The 17,904-nt window shown below is 38.0% G+C and overlaps 1 protein-coding gene and 1 long non-coding RNA gene across 5 annotated transcripts in view; one reads left to right on the plus strand and one right to left on the minus strand.

Annotated features, from left to right (window-relative positions):
* The window catches only part of Sgcd (sarcoglycan delta), a 973,571-nt gene that overhangs the window by 833,064 nt on the left and 122,603 nt on the right, over positions 1-17,904 (minus strand). The window lies entirely within an intron of this gene.
* LOC116078611 overlaps positions 1-17,904 on the plus strand; it is a 78,447-nt gene that overhangs the window by 58,067 nt on the left and 2,476 nt on the right. Inside the window, exon 5 of the long non-coding RNA XR_004113607.1 lies at positions 6,746-6,828. This is a non-coding gene — a long non-coding RNA (uncharacterized LOC116078611). The remainder of the gene's footprint in view (positions 1-6,745; positions 6,829-17,904) is intronic.

Here is a 17,904-nt window from a genome sequence, read left to right on the forward strand (position 1 = left end):
AAAAAAAAAAAAAAAAAAAAAAAAAAAAAAAAAAAGATTGGTCTTTCTAACTAGTATATTCTTTATGTGATATTTTCACATGGTTAATATGCTCCTCATTTAAGTAACTAGAGGTCATCAAATCAAGGTCAAACATCCATGTTCACAATGATTTAAAATAACTTTGGTAATATCTCATTTATCATGTGGCTTAATAAATGGATGAAATAGCACTTAGCCAAAAGCAGCCATCACTGGCAAACATTATATGCCCACAGGAATATTTGCATGTATTCTGGTACCATGAACAGAAAGAAGGAATGTCGTAGTGAATAGCAAAATACAAGTTATATAAAGGAACAATTGAAATGACTGGGGAAGGGAGTTAATTCAGGAGGGGAGAAGGCAGTCATATAGAAGGCTAAGGGAAAAATAACACTAAAGGATGTTTGAAACAAATATAAAATGTAATATTTTTATCTACCTAAAATTGTATAGGATACATCTAAGTGTATCCATATACATACAGAGTTTAAGTGATTTTAAGTTGCTTGGATTGGTAATGTTCCCAAGAAGAGCCACTCTTGAGTTGTTGATCAGGGGAGTCCAAAGACTCCTAGAAGAGTTTATTGCAGTTACCCTTGGTTGCTTTCCAGAGACTGAAGGAAAGTCTCTATGCACTTTGGTCACAGAACCTGAAAGCATCCTCCTGAGTACTAGTTTTCATAGTACCAGGTGTTATACAAGCTGCCAAGGGAAAGAACCAACCAATAGTCCTATCCAACTGAAACATGTATGATCCTCAACATCTGCAGCATTGCAAGATATCCCTAAGGGTGCATTAGTGGCATTCATATATTGGTAGTAACAAACACCTCTCTGAATGAACTTAAAATCTGCTCAACAGGAGGTAAGTCATGCCTGGTACTATATATAAACCCAGCCAACTATCCAGCCAGGATAAGAGAGTGCAGAGTCCTAGGGGAGAACCTGCTCCCACTACACCACTCTTCTCAACCAGCATAACTTCCAACAGCATTCTAAATACTTACATATATGTCCATAGATACATGTAGTTCATACTACTCATCAAAAACAAAAAAACAAAGAACAAAATGTCTACCTGTGATTGATGTATACCATCACAGAAAATCACAAGTGATCAAAATTCAGAGCATAACTGATCATTGAAACTTGATACACAGTTGTCACTTGATATATATCTACAATATCACTCTTGCATCCAAGGCTCATAGAACACTGCAGAACAGAGAAGATCCAGAGGACAAGGAAATCCTCCATGAGATTGTGTTTCTTAGAAATCACAGGAAACTTCAACCCTAATATCTCAATATATGGCTACCTAAATGAGACTTGAACAGGGACAACAACAGATATGCTAAAATAGACAGGAAAAATCATAGAGGGCCTCACCCCTAGAAAAAAGTTATAGGAACTAAAAAATGATGAGAGCTGAAAAGTTATTCTTCCTCAGATAAGAGGAGGCAACTAAATGGTTATCCAGAAACAAGTAGTTAGCCATAAAATTATGCATAAATATAATAAGTACAAATATGTATATATATATGTGTGTGTGTGTGTGTGTGTGTGTGTGTGTGTGTGTTTATGATTTCATGGGTGATAATTAGGTTACAATTTGATAGACATCATACCACCTACAAATGTAGATATGCAGGGCTCTCTCATCCATACTAGCTAGCTACAGAGAAACTCTGGCAATGAAGTTAAATACTGAAGTGGAATGAAGGTGATCAGATACAATGTTTAGGTAGTCTTTGGTCCAATATCAAATACATATAACTCAAATATATATGTGTGTACGTTTGTGTGTGTGTGTATGTGTGTGTGTGTGTGTGTGTGTGTAAAATACTAAAGGGACTCAACAAATTGTGTTAATATATTTATGCATATGCGTGTGCATGTAATAAATGTAATAATATCAAATTAACAATTAAAGAAAAAGAGGCCATGGATTTGAGAGAGAGCAAAAAGAGCATGAGAAAGGTTGGATGAAGGAAAGGAAGGAGGGAAATAACATAATTATATTTTTAATTTCAAAAATAGTTAAAATTTTAAAAAGTAGCATATGGTTTTTCAGATGGCAATCATACCTTCTCTTTCACACAAAGAGCTGTGCTTAGGCCTGTGAACACGGAGATAAGGTATAAATAAGTACAACTCACCCCCTTCCCCCATTTCTATGGTGCTTCCCAGGGTGCTTTGCATCTACTAGTTATTTTAAGAATGTGTGATAGTGTTCCTGAAATGGAATGATGCCCAGATGTTTGTGTACTGATGTCATACCAACTACAGATGGAGATGCAGGGCTCTCTCAGCCATGTAAGCTTCAGAGGAACTTTAGACATGCAGTTGAACGCTGCAGTGGAATGAAGGGGACCAGACGCAATGTGTAGATGGTGTTTGATTCCGTGTTACATCCTATTTGCTCATTAGTCCTCACAATTGTATAGTGCAATTTTCTACATTTCTTCATACCCACATTTCTAAAACTCTAGTGGCCTCCCAAAGTGTCATCAATATGTAAAAGAAATTTCTTAAGAGAGTATCCTGTTCTTGCCTCAGACCTGGGCAGTTGCTGGCATGATTAGGAAAGGGGGAACGAAAGAAGTCATTGAACCTTTGGTAAGTTAAAAAGTCCTGTAAGCGCAAGTTTTCTGTTAAAATAATATCTTACTTTCTAAGGATAGATGAAAGTTTTGAAATTGTCACCAGCCAGAGGCAGGTGGACTGAGACCTTGAAGAGCTTCATCAGACTTGTTAAGAGTCCTCATGAGCAAATGCATGAGGCTGCTGCAGTTTGACTTTAAGTTTCTCAAAGTAAAATACATCGGAACAGGCTCCTTCCTGTTCATCATCCATGGTCTTAGTTTATTCTGAAAAGCTGTTGGGCTATAGTGGCTTAGCAGTTAAGAATTCAGATTGTTTTTTGTAGAATCTCCAAGTTCAGTTTTTAGCACCTACATTTGACAGGCTGCAACTACCTGTAATTCCAATTCCAGGAGTTCTGACAGCATCTTCTGAGCTCTGTAGGTAACTGTTCAGGTGCACATACATACATACATATATATATATATATATATATATATATATATATATATATATGTGCAAATGTTTAAATTAATAAAAATAAACATTGAAAAATTGTGCTATAATTTTCATACAATAAATTGCACAGTAAAATCTAATCATTTTTCCTGTGTTTGCATCTCCAAAACTCTTTGTACAATAGAGACAAGGAGCACATCATACCCATTAGTTTCTTGATATCTCTTTCATTTCACCCTTGCCATCTTCAAAGCAGCCATGTCTATTCCAGCAAGCCAATAATACAAATGGTACAGTACTACAGGATAGTTTGTATTTTATATACATGCAGTCATCATTTTTGTTTTTGAGACACAGTAACATAAATTAAGCTAATTTTGAATTTGCTACATGAGGAGTGTGCTCTGGGTTCCACCTTCTCAGTGTTGGGATTATAGGAGAACCACACTCGGTTTACTCAGTGCTAGAGCTCAAATACAGAGCCATGTATATGCTAGACAAACACTCCATGCTGAGCTAGAGCCTCAAAGCTAGTATTTGCTTTTTTCTTCCTTAATCAACTTGAAGTCTGCCCCTGTTCTTGCTTTGATAGATAGTTTCTTGCCAAGCAATTTCCCATTGGATGGATCTATTATAATTAGTTTATTCACTCATTTGTTGCTAGTCATTTTTGTTGCTTCCTATTATTAGGCATTATAAAACTGCAGCAGACAATCATGAACCATTCTTTTTGTAGAATGTACTTTCTTTTTCTTTCTTCTTTTTTTTAAAATTTATTTTACATTCCAATCATTGCCCCCACTCCTAGTCACCTCCTCCCCAAATCCCTCCCTCCATACCCCCCTCACTTTCACCTTTGAAAGTGTGGAGCCCCTCTTCCAGGTCCCAACCCTTGCACATCAATTCTCTATGTGACTAGGCAAATCACAAATACCTAGGAGAGCAATGAGCAGGTCATAAGCAGAGATTTTAAGTTTAATACTTTATAGTTCATTTTGTCTCCAAACCCTGGTGCAGATTTGTATACTTACCCTCAGGGCCTGGAATTTCTTATGAGCTCACTGACGAAGGAGTGTAGAATTCTCAGGCCCTTCCTTTTACTTTGACTTAGGAGGAATGTGTAGAGGTAACTCAGACATTTTCATCTTGGTCCCCCAATGAGTAGTGATAATGAACATCCTCTTACACATTCTTTTTCCATTTGTGGGTGCTTTGGGGTGAGACACGTGTCCAAATATTTGTTATTAAATTATAAATGCCCGTATAGTCTAAACACAAATCTTTTGTTTATATTTGCTTTGCTTTTCCAGTCAATGCCCTTATCATTATATTTGGTTTTGCTTTTGTTTTGGTTTTTAGCTACCATGTTAGAAAGGCATTTCTTTCCTTTTGATGCTTTGATTCTTTGTTATATTAAGAAATCATCAATGCTGTCTCAAAACCCTGTCTCTAAAAATAAAAAACAAAAAACAAAACAAAACAAAAAAAAGAAATCATCAATGAACCCAAAGTCAGTGAAATTTGCTTCCCTCCCTTTTCTTCAAGAAGTTCTCACTTCGTTGTTGGGAATTTCAACATATATGTATACTCAAACGATGACAATTTCTAAAACATGCCCTTTTCCCATATTTCAATCACCATGAGAGGCTCTTCTCTATAAGTATGCAAGGAAGTTCACATTTCATAACTCTCATGTCTTCCTTTTGATACATATATCTCAGGATAAAAACAAAAATTTTGCAACAATGTATAAAACACTGGTGATCATAAAAAATGAGGTTGAATTCCAAGAAGAATCCTTTAGCCGTGATGAATGGATTGTACATACTCAAGAAACTTTATGCTGTCATGAACTGTTGGCTTGTGGTGTGTTGCAAGTGTATAAAAAAGAATCCTGGCTGAAAATAAGAAAGGTTTTGAATATTTAAAATGATGTCATATTATATCTTCTGAGATGATATTTAAAACTGAAGATTAAATCATTTAAAACTATAGATGTGGTTGTGTTTCCTGCCTTCCTTCCTGAAGTACTATTTCTTCCCGGTGAGTCATAAAATTGTAACTGCAAAATGCTATGCTTCCTTATCTTTTAAAGAGGCTTACTCTTGCTGAAATGTAAGTGATAGGCATTTGGCTGCAATGGCTTTCCAGAGATAAAAATCATCCGATGATTTAAAAATTAGCAACAATAGTATTTCAATGCTATTCAACAAACATGCCTCCTGGCTTCTTATTACATCTAAAATCAAGTGATGTACAAAGCATCAGTGGTGTCTTCAGGTGGAATAAAATATAACTAACAGATGAGGTGTCTGTGAATGTTAACTGCTAACATTTATCCCTTGGTTTAACTTTCTGCAAAGTTTGTCAAGGCAACAAATGAGAAAAGGATTTCTGCCTGAATCAGGGGATGGACAGAGCTTTTATGATAAAGAAAAGAAGAAAAATCCAGACTAATGGAATATGATTATGCCCTTCAGTAACTAAGATGGCCCAGAACATAAAGTTGGGAATCCAAACTCAGTTGTTCATGCTTACATAGCAAGCACTTCACCAACTCACCCACCTTCCTACTACAGGCCCTAACTGTTATTTTCTAAAAGTAAATCCACAATTTTAGCAGAAAGTGTTGGTTTATATGCCCCCATTAAGAACCATGTTATTAGATAGATTTCTCTGCCTTCTAGTATAAAGCTTGCAAAAGAAGCTTGTTACTTCCTGGAAGTGCCAATAATGATGATGATGATGATGATGATGATGATGATGATGATGATGATGATGATGATGATGATGATGATGATAATATCAAGCCAGGCAGTGGTGGCACACAGCTTTAATCCCAGTACTTGGAAGGCAGAGGAGACAGGTGGATTTCTGAGTTCGAGGCCAGTCTGGTTTACAAAGTAAGTTCCAGGACAGCCAGGGCTATACAAAGGAGACGTCTCAAAAACCAAAATAATAATAATAATAATAATAATAATAATAATAATAATAATAATATCAACAATAATAACAATAATATCAAAATATAATAATACAGAACTCAGTTTGGAAATAAATGCAAATCGGTGTAAAACATGCTGAACTTCTTTCTACCTAGTAAAAAAGCACTTACCACTCTCTAATGAGGTGTGCAGATATGGAAATATGGTCATGTCAAAGGGATTCAGATAATGAAAAAAAAAAAAACCTGGTTTCAGGTTTACATCAGGTTAATTTGGAAGAACTTGGACCTGTCTATGATTCTTTCTGATCTAAAGTCTTGAGAGTGTATGATACCAGTTATTTCAATCAACTTTTGTCATTACATGGTTCCTGCCATTCAACAGCTTTGGATTAGCACATGTATCTGAAAATTATATATAATCAAAGACTATAAGGAAACTTCCAAATTTATAATAGAAATTGATTTCTGAACAATGGGATATCTGAAGTGTTTAGGGTCAAAGGTCAAGATACACACATATATACATGTATATTTATGTGTGTATATACAAGTCTTTATTATGTACTTTATACAGAAATCAGATATATGCATGTACCTGTGTATAAAAAGAGGTTCTGAAATTTGGGTGGCTTAACATGGGATTTTTGAACTTGGCATTAGTTGTGAAAGTGCAGTGAATCTCCATCATACACTAGATTGTGAACTCTGACCTTCCTTCTATGTTGCTTACAGCAGTGTATGGCTCCCAGCCAGTCACATGGTTACAGGGGGTGTTAATACTGCAGCTTGCTACATCGCTCAGCTGTGACACTCAGGTAAGTTCAAACCACTTCAACTTACATTATTTTTAACTTCCAATGGGGTTCTCATGCTGTAGTGCTATAATAAACCAAGAAGTATTTGTGAATATACATTCTGGACATAAAGATTTGCTAAGCTAATTATCAGGATTTTTTTAATAAACTGATTTCAAAGAACAGAGAATGACTCACATGCTAGTTATTTTTAGCTGGCATAAGGAGGCAGATATGAACTCACTTCTCCCTGAACATCTCATTTTCAGGTCCATATTTCACATTTGCTGAGATTCTTTAAATCATAGTCCAGCTAGCCCACAGCTCTACAGCTTCTTGTTCTTCATAATTCTATCATGTCACAAAATAAAGCAGTCAGCTCATCTTCTATCGCTTCCATTTCTTTCTTTCGCTCTTTCTTATCTTTGTTATTATAAATTCATACCACCTTAGGTCTGACCCACTTTAAAGATTGTCAAATGCCTCTCTTCTAAAAAACCAGAAAGACATTACCAAGTATCTGGCAGGAGGTAATGCTTTATAAAACTCCAGTATACAGTAGGAAAAAATACATCCTTTTAAAGTTTAACAATCTTTATCCTCTACAAAAAAATACTCAGAGCAAAAAGCTCCTTTTAAAATATATGCCCATCCATTTCATTAATATTTACAATTCCTCCTCTGCTGGTGGTGACTTCCCAGATATCTAAGCATGCTTCCACCATTAGTAGCCTGTCCCAGACTTTTTCACATACCTTTCAAATAGTGAGATTTGGGTCCTCGAAGCTCCCTAACTGCCATGGGTTCTTTTTCCCTCGATATTATGTTTTACTGGAACCTATTATGAACTGCACTTGCAAAGGAACAGTTCTGTGTTTCTTCAGCACTATTTTCTAGGTCATCCTGGTGGCTTCAGAGACTTTGAGCCAATGGAGTTCTGGCTGGTATGTTGGAAAAATGAACTATTCCCACATTGATGCCAGCTCAGATCAATTTGTGTTATTGACACAAATGAGAAGATGGTACTCTTCCCCATAGCACCTTCAAACCACAAGTGCCCAGGCTAGTAAGCAGAGTAAGACAAGACTCCACACTTTCCAGCCTTTTGCCAGGTACCTGGTCAAAGCATATTCAGGATCTTACAAGACATTGGTGGATTGCTTCCAACCCCATCTTCCATTTGTCTGCATTCAGCCATGCTACTGTGACCTAGGAAAGTATCTGTAACATAATTTCAACCTCTGCATCTCTGTGTATGTCTGGAAAAAGAGCATATGGTGTTTTACTGGAGTGGATGCTTGAGAGGAGACATGATGTTTGGAAAGGGTGTAAGTATAAATCAACAGACAGTGGACAACACTATGGCATTGGTTTGCCTTGCCACGCTGCTGCTCTTCATTGGTATTTGCTGATGATGCTGTGGCATTGGTTCACCTTACCTTCTTCAATGGTTGTTGTTTGTAATGACTTCATAGAGAGAAATGCACCAAAGAACTTCTCGTGATAGTCCAGCAGTTTCTGGCCTCTTCTGAAGACTTGGCTCAATTGGCAGAGCCTTGCGGTTTCTTCTAGATTGGACTGATTCATGAAGGGGGTTTGTGACTAGATCAGGCTACCACTCTGATTTGTGTGAACTAAACTGCTGATATCCTGAGAACGAAGACTGGAATTCCCCCAAAGAACTTTTTTTCTTTCTTTCTTCCTTTTTTTTTTTTTTTTGATTTTTTGAGACATGGTTTCTCTGTATAGCTCAGGCTGTCCTGGAACTCACTCTGTAGACCAGGCTGCCTCGAACTCAGAAATCTGCCTGCCTCTGCCTCCCAAGTGCTGGGACTAAAGGCGTGTGCCACCATCACCCGGCTCCAAAGTACTATTTCTAAACAGGTCCACCCTTCGTCCTGTTATCCTTTCCTCTCCACTACCTCTTGTGAGTGATGGGCTAGAAGGGAGATTAAAGCATTCAAGAACCTTTATTAAAGTAGGTTTTGAAAAATCTAAGCCTACAGACATGTATTACCTACATCTGTTTTTATGTGGTGCTGGTATTGGTGTGAACCAATGCATGTTGAGCAACTGCTTTGTGCTAGAGATTTTCTGAAGACCTTTATATATGATCTAGGAGATATTTATGTGATCTCATTTGGATTTCCCAGGAGTCTTAAGCACTGGGCACCGTTATCTGTGTTTCAGAGGTAATGAAATTTTAACACAAAGAGGTTCCTCTTGTCTGAGGTTACATAGCTCATGAGATTCATCAAAAGTGGGGTTTTATGACTCTAAAGGAATTTCTTACTGTTACAACACTCCAATTTTCCTTTTCACCCAATGCTGAACACTCTGGCAATCTAAACTGCTAAGAGAGAAATCACAGGAGAAGTAAGTGCTAGCATTATTATTCCTAAGAGAAGCAACGTTGCTAATATAAATCCTGGTTAACTAAGAAGAGCTGAAATGTTGGTGTGAACTGGCCTGGACCGCTCTCAAGATAGGCTGGGAAGAGGATCAGTATATCAACACTGGGACCACATAAGATACCTCTGGGCACTGCAGGCTTACTTAAGAACTTCTATAGGTACTGGTTTCATTGTACTCCTGCCCATGGTATTGGCAAGACTCTGAAAAAGCTGCAAGCTTTTGGAGATCAGCCCAGAGGTGGGCTTCTGTGCAGTGGAATCAAGTTTATTTTATAAAAAGGACCAAAAGATTTTCACACCAAATTTTAAAAGGTTTATTTTTTTAATCACTTTATCATTATGTGTATATGTATGTGAGGTGTGTACATGAATATGTGTGCATACATAAGCTCAGGTACCCACTGAGTACAGAAGAGGGTGTTAGATCCCTGGGTTCTGGAGTTACAGGCAATTGGAAGCTACTAGGTACTGAACTCATTCCTATGTAAGAGCAGTATGTATTCTTAATTCAGCTATCTCTCCAGTCTCTCCCCAGACATGCTATCCCATTTATACAAGTTCAATGTGAATATGTAGCCTGATTCATTATATTTTAAACAACGACTAATTATGGATTCCAACATATTCTTGGACTATAGTGTAAATCTTTATAAATCTTTTGATTTCCAGGCCAGCCATGTTTTCAACTAATGGCAGTCCACTAAAAGACCAGGAATAGCATTTCACAGCTATGTCAGTTAACTCCACTGCTGAACCATCTGGCATTTTTACAGGATTAGGAGAAGCACTTAATAAAAAAAAAAAAATTGGGGCAAGCAGGAGGACGGCCAAGCTACTCAATAGTTGGCAAAAGAAATGTACATGCTGTACATTACACCACTGTTTCCTTATGAAATCAGAGCATCTTTTAACTTGCATGCACAATTCAGAGAAAGAATTCTATTCCAAGTCTTTTATCTGCTGGTCATTCTATTGTAATGCCAGTGTTATTAGACTTTTCAAATTCACGTTTTTGATGTTAAGAATATATGTTAGGTTAGGGCTTGAAAGGTACAGATAAGTCGAAGAGTTTTGTGGAGTATGTGTGATATCTGCAAAAAAGACAATAATCTGGGAATGTGTCCTGGTTGCTGTCTGCCTTATGAATCTATGGTCAAATCCATTGTTATAATCAGTGGTCACTCCTGGCACCTACTGGTTTCTTACCATTGGACTTTAGACTTTTGCTTCTCCATGCCATTCCTCCTCTATGCTACACTTCCACATTTCATCAGCAAAAGAAGGACAGGCTTCTATGCTTAAGCCTTGGATGGTTCCCTCCCAAGAACAGAATAAATGGACCTTGTGGTACCTCAACATTCTGCTCTTGCCAATGACTTACCTTGTAATCACAAGTGTCCCTTCTTGTATAGTAACACAGCAAGACTTTATTCTAGGAGTATGTGCATTCTTCTTTGGGGTTCTTTCCCAGATTCCAGACCTTCCCCTTCCATCCCAAGCCCCCGCAGACAGTCTAGCTGCCATTCCAGCAAAATTAAGTGTTTCACTCGTCACTCCACTTTCATTCCCTGCTGAGCATATTTATTTTCATCCTGAGTAATTCTCTTTGAAGGCAGCAATTGTGAAAATGGACTCTATTCAGTGTTGATAGTGATACACTGAAAGAATAATTAGAGGCCATGACCTGTGAGTAAAGCCAGAAGAGAGGGAACAAGGGTAACCCACAAAAGCTCCACATGACAGCATTGCAGTAGGAGACTCCACAAGTCAACCATAAAACACTTTAAAACATGGAAAGAGTCATTTGGGAGTATATAAAGGAATAATCTAAAGAAGTGAGATTTAAGAGAAATGGATTTTAGCAATAATGAAGCAGACAGAATGGTCAGAATATATAAATATTGACTCTGTCCCACAATCTATTGAGATTCATTTTGGGAAATAAATAACCAAATTTAGAAGTTTATAAGAGTCATGGTTTAAACTAGCAGATTAATTTACAGTGGGTGATATGGAATGAGAAAAAGCATGTCAGATTTGAGGAATTATGTGTTGATTTATCACTGATTGACAAGACAACATTAAAAATAATTCATCCACAAACACAGTCACTAGTGATCACAATGGATAACTTCTATCAATGAGCACACACAAGCTTATTGAGCGTGAGGCACTTTTACAAGTATTAACTCATTAAATCTTCAAATCTTTCTGGGAGCTACGTGTCATTTTGTTGTTGTATTTGTTTTAATCAAATATTTTATTTAAAAATTTAAGAGAGGTGCTGTGAAAGACAAGTGAGAAATAAAAAATTCTTAACTTTTCTTAAAATAAAAGAAGGTAATTTGAAAGGAAGAGAGTATGGATTGTACAGTTCCATGGACTAGAAAATAAGAAATTCCAGACTAGGAAAATAACATAATGGACTAATTTGTAGTTCAATCAACAAGAATTATTGAAATATGACTAAAGTCTACAACTTAGAATAGTTGAATTTATATCGGACATGAATTAATAAGTAAAACATTAAAATGAGCTTGGAGATCATACATAAGAGAACATTCTACATTAGTATGCATTGATATTTTCAACTTCCTGCTACACTGTTGATTTCCTCTAATAATTTTTTTTTCCAGAACTGAAAGCTTAGAAGCTTAGTCCCAAAAGAAGCAGTCCCTACTATTATGTAAATAGTAGTGAAGCATCAACACTGATCCTATGTGCTTAATCTCAAAGTATCAGTTACACTTACTAAGTGTTATTGTTACCCACAGCTTACAAATGAAACAATTAAGGCTCAAAATGATTAAGTGACTAGTCCATTGTAACCAAGAAGTCAGTAAGGGCTGGGGCATAAGTCCACTATTCATTGCTAGAGCCCAGCTCTAGTTATTGTATCCAGCTCTTGAGTTCATAGCTTGGGCTCAGATTTGTGTTAGAGATCTGATAGCTATTATATCATGTAATGCTTTCGATTACTGTAAAGTTATTTTCATGTTTTTCCTTGAATATAACAAGAAGAGTAGAGCAATGTACAGAGACTAGCTAGAGAAAGACAGTTTGAAAATGACAGCTCCTCTCTCTCTCTCTCTCTCTCTCTCTCTCTCTCTCTCTCTGTGTGTGTGTGTGTGTGTGTGTGTGTGTGTGTGTGTGTGTGTGTCTCCTTCTCTGTCTGTCTCTCTGACTGTCTCTCTCTCCCTCTCTGTCTATCTCTGTGTGTGTTTATGTGTGTGGACTCTTCCATAGAGGCATATATGAATGTCCATTAATTTGTCAGTAGTCTACTTTCCAATACACAGCTCTGCCACTTGTGTCTTGTTCTTTCTTCTTTTCCTTTCTAGCAGGTACCTATAATATATAACATATGTACTTATGTGTTGGTTGTCTGTCTTTCCAGATGAAACGCTGTTTCCACAAGGAGAAATTTGGGCTACTTATTCTATAATATGCAAGGAGTGTAGGAGATGCTTAAAAATATTAGCTGACTAGAAAGTTGATACATAAACAAATGAACAGTGATCACCATAATCAATTTGGATCTTCCCTCAAGAGTAGGAGTGTTTTCTGAGCTTGTAACACTCAGATATATTTCTAGGAGCTCCTGACCCTTATCTTCAAATCTCCCATGGAGCTTGTATCTCCGTACCCATGGAAAATGCAATAGTTTTGACAAGATTGGCAATTTTCCTGGAAGAAAGTATGAATTTTTTGATCTGTGAATGAAGAGTAAGGACATCTGAAGGAGACTAGAATAACTGACTTGGGTCAGCTCAGCTCAAGAAACAGAATCACTTGAGGAAATAAAGACCATGACTGGTCACAACCCAGAATCTTTTACTTAAACTTAAAGGTAAAGAAAAAGTATAGCGTTTTCTCATCAGGTCGGACCCTTTGATTTACTCTGAGAAGCACAACCTGGGCTGAGTATCTTGCAGAAAACCCTACAGGAAATCATTTATAAGTCAATACACACCATAAAGACAGAAAATATAATTCAATTTAGAGAATATAGTAAGGGTTTGGGAGACAGAAATAATAACGGGAATCTATGGACTCAAACTTTATCCAGGTAGTGAACCAGGATACATGGGTTCACCATGCAACAGTAGCTCTAGAGCCCTGTATCCTGAGATAAGGACATAGGCTCTGAGATGCAATGCATCTAGCTTCTGGTTTAGACTGGCATTTCCCTTCATCTCAACCAAGTCATGTGTCCTAAATGTTCACTTCAAGATATATTCATATCTTGAATATACTCATTCAAGATATATTTCATAACAAAGTTCTTTAAAAACCTCTGTCAACCAAATGTGGAGCCAATTGAATCTTTGGTAGCATTACCCAAAATGCCTCACAGAGCTCCTCCTTTATGAAACATCTCCATCCGACACAATTTTACCCAATGTGACTTCTTTAGCACAGAGGGAGTCAGAGTTCAAATCTCAGGATTCCTTAATAAATTACTGACAACAAGGAGGTATCACATGTAGTTCACCCCAAGTATTTATGGCCTACAATTCTCCTTTGTGTCACTGACCAAGTATGTGGACAAGTGGTATAATCTCTGCCCTGTTTCTCCTACGTTTTACTGGTCATGCATGTCTTTTTCTTTCTTAGAGAACTGCCTAGCAAGAAGAAGGTAAGCATAAGCACTGTGACCCTGTATAGTTATGTTGAAAAGTTAGTGAAATCGAAATTTTCTCTAGGGTCAGAGTGCCATTTGCCCATGGCACTGTATTCAGTAAGATGACCAAAAGTATGAACACCATGGAGAAAGTGTTAAATTCCTTAAGACATATCTCTTTGGGCAAAAGCTGTTCACTCGATCAAACATAGAGACATTTAATTCTTTGTTCTCATCCCTCTCTCCTTCATCCCTCCTCTCATTCTTCATGGAGTCACCTACATGAAGGTGGGAAAGCAGTTAGAAGTAGGATTCCCTGTAAAGTATATAGTGCAATCTGTACTCTGTGAGCATACAGTGAGCTCTCCATATATGTTACCCACTGTTATTTCTTATCACTTGTGGCTATGTACCTAGTAAGCTTGAGGAAGAATGAGGTTTTTTTATGAAGGCTTATGGAATTTGTGGAAGCCCAGAAGAGGTTCATTTGCTAGTGTGAGAAACGAGTAGGAGCTATTTAGGGTAGGAGGCAAACCATGTCTTCAGTCACAGACCTTAAAGAACCCCCACCCCCCACCTAGGTAAACTATCCTGGCTCTCAGATCTTCATATGGAATTTGAGACAGGAAGCATCTGACACTGATATATAGAGAGATGACTTCATCAGAGTCAAAATTCTTTCCTCCTGGTAGATGTTTGCATCTTGCAGGCAACACCCAATCTTTCCATTTTTTTTAAATTGTTATTGGTTATTTTGTTTATTTACATTTCAACTTTTACCCTCTTCCTGGTTTCCCCTCTACAAACCTCCTATCCAAACCCTCCCACCCAATGCTTCTCTGAGGGAGGTCCCCTACCCACCTACCCATCCACCTCACTGCCCTATGAGGGGCTGTGCCAGAGCCTGACCAATGCAGAGGTGGATGCTGGCAGTCAACCATCAGACTGAACACTGGGACCCCAATGGAGGAGTTAGGGAAAGGACTGGAAGGAGCTGAAGGGGCTTGCAACTGCATAGAAAAAACAACAATATCAATCGACCAGACTCCCCAGTGCTCCCAGGGACTAAACCTCCAACCAAAGAGTACATATGGTGGGACCCACAGCTCCAGGTGCATATGTAGCAGAGGATGGCCTTATCTGGCATCAGTGGAAGTGGAGGCTCTTGGTCCTGTGGAGGCTCAATGACCCAGCATAGGGGAATGCTAGGGCAGTGAGGTAACATCCAATCCTAAAGCTTCTCATCCCAACTCAGTTCATTAAGGTTACCTTTACTGTGTTGGCATACTGAGTCAGTACTTGAACATATAGTTGCAAAAGTGAGAAATTTCTGTAAACACACATGTTTGTGTGTACAAAACATGCATGCATGCCTGCATGCAAGCATGTGTGTGTACATGTGTTTCTTCTCTCTCTCTCTCTCTCTCTCTCTCTCTCTCTCTCTCTCTCTCTCTCTCTCTCTGTGTGTGTGTGTGTATACACCTTTAGATTCTCTCAGCTTACATTTTCAGATTGAATAACCATTGAGCTCTGGGTTTACTTTTTGTTTGTCTAAGTTTCTAAGAACTGGCTTTGTCTGCAACATTCATCAAATTGTTGTTTCTGACTTTACCCCTCTAAAGCTCTATTCCCTGGATCTTATTTTATTCTTTAAGAGCATCTAAGGTAGCAGTCATGAAAATCTTATGAGACTCTCCGAGGAGCCTGCCAGTAAGTCAACCCAACATACTAGAAATGTGATTTCCATGGAAGTCAGAGTTCATTGAGAATGTTATTATGTCTAGAGACAGAAATGATGACTCAATGGGTGAAGTGCTTGTCATGAAAGCATTAAGACTTGAAGTCAGAACTTATGTAAAAGGCCAGGCTTAGTTCCACCTTCTTGTAAGTCCAACATGGGGGAGGCAGAAGCAAACAGATCCCTGAGGCCTGGCAGTTGGCGCCTTAACATGTGGCTTCGGTCAGGTAAGCTATCTCTTATTCTTTTTTCTTCTCTCAGTTAATATTAGGCTGGAATAGGCTCTCACCAGGGTGCTGCAGACCCGCTGATAGGTAGATCAGTTATAGGTGAGTAATCTAAGTATCATGGGACAGTCAGGTTCATGCCTAGATGCCTCACCAGAAGTGGAGCAGAGAATTGCCCACGTTGTAGGAGTGAAGAGATGGAAATTTAGCGCCTAATTGCATGTTCCGGCTGCAGAGGGGCTGGAACACCTGAGGAGATTGCAAAAATCCCTCAGAAGGAAGTTCCATAAAGATGGAACTCTGCTCATTCTAGAAGCAGGTAAAAATAGATAAACTAGCCAGGCCGTGGTGGCGCATGCCTTTAATCCCAGCACTTGTGAGGCAGAGACAGGCAGATTTCTGAGTTCCAGGACAGCCAGGGCTATACAAAGAAACCCTGTCTCGAAAAAAAAAAAACAAAACAAAACAAAAAAAAAACCTGAAATATAAAGCAAAGGCTGATTTAAGTTGCCCTGCTAAATAGCTGCTTGAAAAGGGGGGTCAGAAGCTTAAGTTCTAAACTCTTTGATCTAAATTTATATAAGATTTGTGTAGCAACTTTTGGTTTCTAACTACTCTTAAAGGTATAAATATATTCTGTATTGAATATAGTAAAACGTTGTAACATCAGTAAATAAAAGCTAGTTTAAAGCTGGTAACTCAGGTAACACGTGGTGTTAAAGGTACACACGTGGCATGAATCAGCCAAGATGGCCAAAATCTCAACAGATGATTCCAGCTAGAGTTTAACAACTGCTTAGCATAATCTAAAGGCCGAGACTTAAGTTGGAGGCCATACACCAGGCAGTAGAATTCAGAACAGCTGTTTAGTTTAGTAGCTGCTTAATACCATATAATGGCCATACTTTAAATTATGGGCTTTGAACCAGGCAATAAAAATTTTCATATGCTCCTAGTCTGAGAACCTCTGGTCTAACAGTTGAAATTGATGCCTTAAAGTCACCTCTGACCTGAAAGGGAATGAGTAAGAACGGGAAGAACCACAGACTACACTGAAAGGCCAAGAATAGCCCTGAACTTACTCAAAGGGCACTGGTTTTCCTTGAGACACCTCGAAGTCAACTCTGACCCATTTGGGAATGATGAAGAATGGACAGAATGCAGTAAAAGAGCCAGAAAGGCCAAAACTTACACTCAACAAGGCTGAAGAGTTGAGGGTGAAGGTAGAGGTCTCCAACCCTAATTAAGTAGTGGCTCACAAAAAGACTAGTGAGACAAACTGATAAATCATTTAATGGATTATTAACCCACCAAAAAATATCACCTGGTACTTTAGGAAGGGAGCGGTAAAAGCACTGTGCCACGTAGTTTATCAGTCAATGCCGTGATTTTACTTTCCAGAATCCTGGCGTGCTCTGAGAAGTTGTCTCAGAATGACCCAGGCTTGCTAACTATAGTTCAAAAGCAAGGAGACACTTAAACTTTGTAACATGAATGTAATGTTTTTGGTATTGATTTTAAAGAGTATAGATTGTTTAAAATTGGGTTTTACATTCTAGCAGCAAAGTTGCCCTTAAAATCTGACCTTACTACAGGAGCAGTATAATCTTTGGGTGTGACTCAGATATGCTCAGTGAAATATTTACATTTGAGTTAATGCAAAAACACAGTAAAGCCTGAGAGGCACTACTTTTATTTTACAAACCAGGCCTAGAAAAGGCTTCCTGGTTTTACCTCTCCCTTACCTCAGGGAAATAGTTTTTAAGACAAAAACAGCATTATCACAGTTCTATCCAGGTGTGGTTCAAAGTAATTTTAATCTTGTGACTTATGAAGAGTCAAGGTCATGGCTAGAGTTATTGTGTATTTAAAAGGTTGTTTTTCCCTCTACATCCTTATAGTTTTAAAGACTTTGTCTCTGCTTCAGTACAAGAAGTGAAAGAGTTAAATTTAAAACTTGTGCTAATGAGAAAATTGCAGCTTTGAGAAAAACACAGTGGACCAAGGTCAAGTATGTCCAAATAATCCTGGGCAAAAATAAGCAAGCTGTTAAGACATTCTGGGAACTAACAGGCCAAAAAGATATAGAAGAAG

This window comes from Mastomys coucha, unplaced genomic scaffold (assembly GCF_008632895.1).
Source record: "Mastomys coucha isolate ucsf_1 unplaced genomic scaffold, UCSF_Mcou_1 pScaffold5, whole genome shotgun sequence".
NCBI classification, from domain to species: domain Eukaryota; kingdom Metazoa; phylum Chordata; class Mammalia; order Rodentia; family Muridae; genus Mastomys; species Mastomys coucha.